A 6,380-nucleotide genomic window follows, 5' to 3' on the forward strand; every position below is an offset into this window, starting at 1 on the left:
GTCTCTATCATAAATGGTAACTAACTGAAGGTGTGACAAATTGCTTTTTATAATTTGGTGTTACAGCTTTTTGATTTGCAAATGATACTGTAATGGAGAAATACGCATTTTAAGAGACTCCTTTGGACTTTGTAACCGAAAAGAGTATGTGTGCAGACCTTATCAAAACAACTTAACTCAGCCATAAAGACGAACTTCCATGTTGGCTGAGCGATCAAATTAGCTGTTTGAAACAGAGGTGTTAATTAAGATTTGAAACCTCTGGTGAACCACCCTGGAACGAATGTTTTCTAAATTCACGTTCTCTACACTGAATTCTATTTAAGAGATATCACAAAATTAGTTGTCACCTTTTTGAGTTACTGCTTAAGAGAGATTGAACTGTATCATAAATTGTAACTTTGTAATTGTTTGAGACAAATTGCTTATTTTTATTATTTATTTTTTTTTTTTTGGGGGGTGGGTGGGTTTGGTTGGGGATTTGGTGCTATGACCTTTTCTGTTTCTAAATAATAATGTAATGAATGTATACGTTTTAAACAAACCAAACTCATATTGCCTTTGTACCTTAAAATGTTTATGGATGCAGACTTGATCTCGTCACTATATGGCTGGAGTAATCCCGATGTGACGCAAAGCCTAACTCAACTCAAATTCTTTAAGAAATATACCGTCTATTCTCGTTGACCGACTTGCTCAGCTCTGTGAAGGAATAACCAGTTTATATTAATTATGGCTTTGTTGATACTTGTGTAATGAAGACATATACATTTCAAGAAACTCGTTTAAACTCAAATATGTATATGAGCAGACTTGGTCTCGTCGATATATAGCTGAAACAATGGCGATGCGACGTAAAATTTAATTCAGCTCAACTCCTTATTAAGTTTGCTGTGGGAAAATCTTTAAAGTTTGCTATTTTCCCAAGCCGATAGTCAAATGTTCTAGGAACTACCGAAACTGTAGGAAAGCATGTAAAATTTGCTTTTTGACAGAGCCACAAGGTTTGGTATTCCAATATTGTAGGAACTGCCAAGACTGACAAAAGATACTGTGTACCTGGCTTTTTCCGCTTCGTTCATCAAGCAGCAGGGGTATATTCTTGTCACTGCAATACTATGGGCACTGAAAACAACACGGTGAGTACACATGATATGTATCACTGTTACAATGGAATGTATGCTGTTCTGCAGTTTATTGTTCTGCATTCTATTTCTTTTCATGTATTCTAGGCAAAATATATCTGTTGATTGGTCATATATTTTTTATTTTCGTTGTTGTCATTTAACAGCGAATTTAGCAATATTTCAGCTACATGGCGGCAGTCGCCTCTGGGCTAGACAATCCATTGATGAACAGTTTAGCATCGATCTATGCAATTGGGATACGATGACATGTGTCAACCATGCCATATTTGCGCATATCATAAAGCAAACGGGCTGCGAAGCCTGGTTGGTTAGGGCACAGTTTTGAATGGCATTAAAGTCAGTTCTGGAATTTTCGATGCATCTTTCGTTGGAACAGAGACACATGGCAGGTGAAATGGTTATTTTGAAATATATCATGTTTAAATGATAACAGAAATGTTCTTTATATTCTGATATTTTATAACTTGAAGAGCATAACATATTTGGAGGTTTGCAGGTGTTATTCATCATGCAATGCTTTTGAAGTTCTACCTGCTCTCTAGTTCATACTAGAAGAAGATGGTTTGCTTTGATCAGTATGTACCATTCATCATGACACGTAAGTCAATATATAGAACTGGCCTTCAGCAACCCATGCTTGTCGTAAAAAGCGACTAACGAGATTGGGTGGTCCGACTCGCTGACTTGGCTGACACATGTCACCGTATGTCAGTTGCGTAGATCGATGCTAATAGTGATCACTGGATTGTCTGGTCCTATCTCGATTATTTGCATACCCCCTGCCACAAAGCTGGTAGCTGAAATATTACTGCGTGAGTGAGTGTCAGTATCTGGAATATGATTGATTGATTGATCGATTGATTGAGTGAGTGAGTGCCGGTATCTGGAATATGAGTGTGTGAGTGAGTGAGTGAATGAGTGAGTGCCGTATCTGCAATATGAATGAGTGAGTGAGTGAGTGACGGTATCTGGAATATGAGTGAGTGCTGGGATCTGGAATATGAGTGAGTGAGTGAGTGAGTGCCGGTATCTGGAGTGAGTGAGTACTCCATCGCCCTAACATACGTAAACCAAACCAGTTCCTTGGCAATATTAATTTTCTGTCTCCAGAGAAAGGTTCCTCTGAGAAGAATGACATTCCTGTTATCAACATTCCGATATTCGAAATGGTTTGTACATCTGCCAATCCCTGCTACAGTGGTCGCTAATGCTGCATGTAGGTTTATTAACTTTGAGACATACATTTTCTCAACGAATTAAAAAAAACCCTTGTCCATTAGAGAGAATGTATTTACTAGTAATACCAGACAGCCCTTAGCTAATTTGTTACAAAAAACCATTTTAATATCAAATAATGCTTTAAATACATTCGCCGGGTTCAACGTCAAATAGTGTAGAACTGGTGGTGATAACTGGCGGTATAATCCGATTTGGGTCGGCTCGAATCCCCCTTTTACCGTGATATTGATCCTTTCTTTGTCAGTAACACATCAACATACCCCCATGAAAAAGTTGTTTATTATATCAATCACTGGGTTGACCCTTAAAATTGGTCTTCAGCAACCCATTCTTGTCGTGAGGCGACTAACAGGATCAGTTGGTCAGGCTCGCTGATGTTGTTGACACATGTCATCGTATCTCAGTATCGTAGATTGATGCTCATGATGTTGACCACTGGATCGTCTGGTCCAGATCCGATTATTTACATACCGGCGCTACATGGCTGAAAGTGCCTAGTGAGGCGGTCAACAAACACAAACTAAACACAGCATTTAAGATTCAGTAATTCCTTTTCAATTTTGTGTCTGACATTTCATTGAAATATATAATCTTAGCAAAAACATCCATTCTGAATCTAAATTGAATTATAACTCTTCGAATTTCTTAGGTTTGGCATCACGACGAAATGACCCCTTTAGACATCTATATAGAATCTAAGGATGGCAAAAACCTCAAATTCATGACTTTTACCAGTCACAGGCCACCAGCCAAATCAACATGGGAAACAACAGAAGGATGTCCTGGCCTAGCATGGACGACATTCGAGCTGGCAGTAGTGTTACAGGAGAATGACTTTCAGGTACACTATCACCAGGACCCGTCAAGATCCGGGCTAGAATTGGTCTTCAGTAATCCATGCTTGTCGTAAGAGGCGACTAACGGGATCTGGTGGTCAGGCTCGCTGACTTGGTTGACATTGTATCCAAGTTGCGTTGACCGATGCTCATGCTGTTGATTTTACAGGATTATCTGGTCCAGACTCGATAATTTACAGACCGCCTCCATACGACTGGGGAGCGGTGGGTTAGTATAGTGGCTAAAGCGTTTGCTCGTCACACCGTACACACGGGTTCCCCACATGGGTACAATGTGTGAAGCCCACTTCTGGTGTCCCCCACCGTGATATTGCTGGAATATTGCTAATACCAGCGTAAAACCTCACTCACTCAACCTAATATGTGACTTACCTTTCACCACAACAAGAGCCAATGTGATAACGTATTCAATACAACCAAATCAGTAATATCTACTAATGTTATGTACACATTTAGTTCAGCTTTTGTATCTCAGACCAGTATAATATACAATATCAAGTGTTTGAGCAATGATTCTGAAAGTAATGGGATGTTTTGTCAGGAAAGAGCATGGACATAGTCCATCATTTCTATTCTTCTTCATACAACAAATGAATGGAAAATACAATAAATGCTAAATGTAGTGACTATTGTAAGTTATTTCTAATCTTTGAAAGTGAACATATACTCTCAAAAACAAGAGACGCATAGGTGATATTGATATATGTAATTTCAAATAATTTTCTTAATCATTGTTTGATTGTTATGACTTCGACATTTAAACGCTGTCTTGTGTACATGGAACGAATGCACAGTGCAAAAAACGCATCTTCGGAAACTTTAATGAAAGTCTACTTTCAAAATAGTCAACTTGCATGAAAATGTCATGCAGAAAAACGTGGTTCGCAATCTGCACGTGCAGTTCTGAAGAATTGTGAGCAGGGGCATTGCCTATAAAAGGCCGTCTTGTTTTGAGACTATCATTGACATTTTTTAGATAAATGAAAGCTGCCGTTACACGGTACCTCAATGTTCACCACAGAACTATCAGTCCTTTACGGGCCCGATACCAGCAAAGCATTTCTACGCAAGATCCGCCTCAAACCTTTAGACCTCGGATTACCACTGCAGCGCAGGATAGGTACATCCCAGTATATCATTTGCGGAGTTGAACTGTCACAGCGACTGCACTTTAAACCTTGAGGAGAATGCCGGCGTAGACCATTTGTAATCGTTTACGAGAAGATGGACTTTGAGCCAGAAAACTCTAATTTGGTCCTGCTAATTTGGGGCTCATGGTGGCACCAGCAGACATTGAAGACGACGCCCAAATGGGAACGGAAGCTTTCACTTATTGAACTGTTTACAAGCTATATATGTTAACAGACATATATATTTGAGCTTTTATACTGTGATATTTGGATGCAACTAATCAAACATTAAATGTGTTATTTCACTTTAAAGTTTGCAGATTGAAATACATGTATACACCTAATGCGTTTCTTTCTGTTTTGGCATATGCTCATGCAGATTAAGGGGTTTTGGTAAAGACAGTTAAAACATAGTGATACATGGTTCTACAGTCATGAATGAGCTTCAGTTTAAAATATGTCAGCCTTACTTTAAGCGAAAGGAAAATTGATTGAATTTCTAATTTCAGGTGTCTGTTGATAACAATTTGGTGTTCACTCTGAAGATCCCCGACCCGAAATCAGTGAACGCTGCAACAGTGGCAGGAGACGTTAAAGTCTGGAAAATTTACATAGAGTGATACATTTCAAGATATTACACTTACAACTGTTAATTGTCCAACAATTCGATTTGTCTTATAGATTACACTTAATGCTTTTGTTTATTGTTCCAAGGACACAGTGTAACTATAGTAAACAATATTACAACTGAGAAAGACATAAAATGTGTAAAAAGCATTACATGATTATGAAACGGTGTCCATGTCTTTATTTAATTTAAACAATGGTTTGGAAATGGAATAATGAAGTTTTTATGCTTTGTGCCTTATGGATGGATGGTCTCATGTGTGACTGAACGACTGGGAGATTAATAAGGGCTACCCAGCTCTTACCACGAGGAGGTTGCTCTTCACGTCTGATTCATGGGGCTGTAAGCCAATTCACATTTTGACAGAAATATTATTACCATTTTGAACAAACCAAAAGTGTTTTTGTTCAAAACCACAATATTTGTAAACATTCCATACACAAGCCATAGCGTGACAAGCTGATTGATAGAACTGGGCCTATTCTACCACCCGTCAAGGCAAAGTGTGTTGGATAATTGCCATCTCCGGTAACCTCAACTACCAGACGCCATATCTGCCCACCAGGGACGCAACCAACGGTAAACACGTGGCCAAATTTGGTCGCCTTTTACGACCAGCAATGGGTCTGGATCCTTGTGCAGTTTGTATTTACGTTTAAGCATACACATATCATCAAACCACAAATTCACCAAAAAGAAAAACCAAAGCGTTTTCCCGTTGCTCACACCACATATGAAATTATTGCGCGCATATATTCTACTGCCATATTTGTTGGTGTACACTTCAATAATCAGAATTCTACCACAACCACGTTAAGTGGTCCAGTTCTATTGCAAAATAATTTGTATCAACATGAGTCTTATTTTACGGGCGCTTTGTTGCGCAGGAATGTACAACGCTGTCGCCATGCTCCTGTTTAACAACCAGCATAACTTATATCAACACAACAGGGTTGCAGCATAGGCAATGTTTCTAAATATTTAACATATAGTAAATGTATAACCCAATAAAAAAAATATTGCCTGCCTTGTCATGCAGGCAGTCCTATTTAATGAAACATCTTTGTAAACATTTCATCACAATTGTAACAAAGGTACACTCACACACTCAATCAGTCAGGGCGGTTTGGTTGTTAGGGTGGTGGTGCTTTTGTTATTGTATGGGTCTTTTCATAATGGCCTTGATATTATCACAAGGTCTGTCATACATGGTAAACACATATATATTTTATTTATATCCCCAACTGTTCTTAAAAATGTCTATGATTTAAAGAAGTACTAGTACAGAGATCACGTGACACATATAACCATCACTGTTACAAGAAATGGGAAAGAAAGTAGCATCAACAGTTCTTCTTCAGATTGCATGGAAAGGAGC

At 38.6% G+C, this 6,380-nt stretch overlaps 1 long non-coding RNA gene across 1 annotated transcript; it reads left to right on the top strand.

The window, feature by feature from the left end:
* Positions 1–3,173: 3,173 nt before the first annotated feature.
* LOC124276879 lies at positions 3,174–5,167 on the top strand. The gene is made up of 2 exons (XR_006898682.1): positions 3,174–3,228; positions 4,884–5,167. It is a non-coding gene; the product is annotated as an uncharacterized LOC124276879 (long non-coding RNA).
* Positions 5,168–6,380: the final 1,213 nt, after the last annotated feature.

Source organism: Haliotis rubra, unplaced genomic scaffold (assembly GCF_003918875.1).
Source record: "Haliotis rubra isolate DU_JTF1 unplaced genomic scaffold, ASM391887v1 Scf1053, whole genome shotgun sequence".
In the NCBI taxonomy this organism is placed as follows: Eukaryota; Metazoa; Mollusca; class Gastropoda; order Lepetellida; family Haliotidae; genus Haliotis; species Haliotis rubra.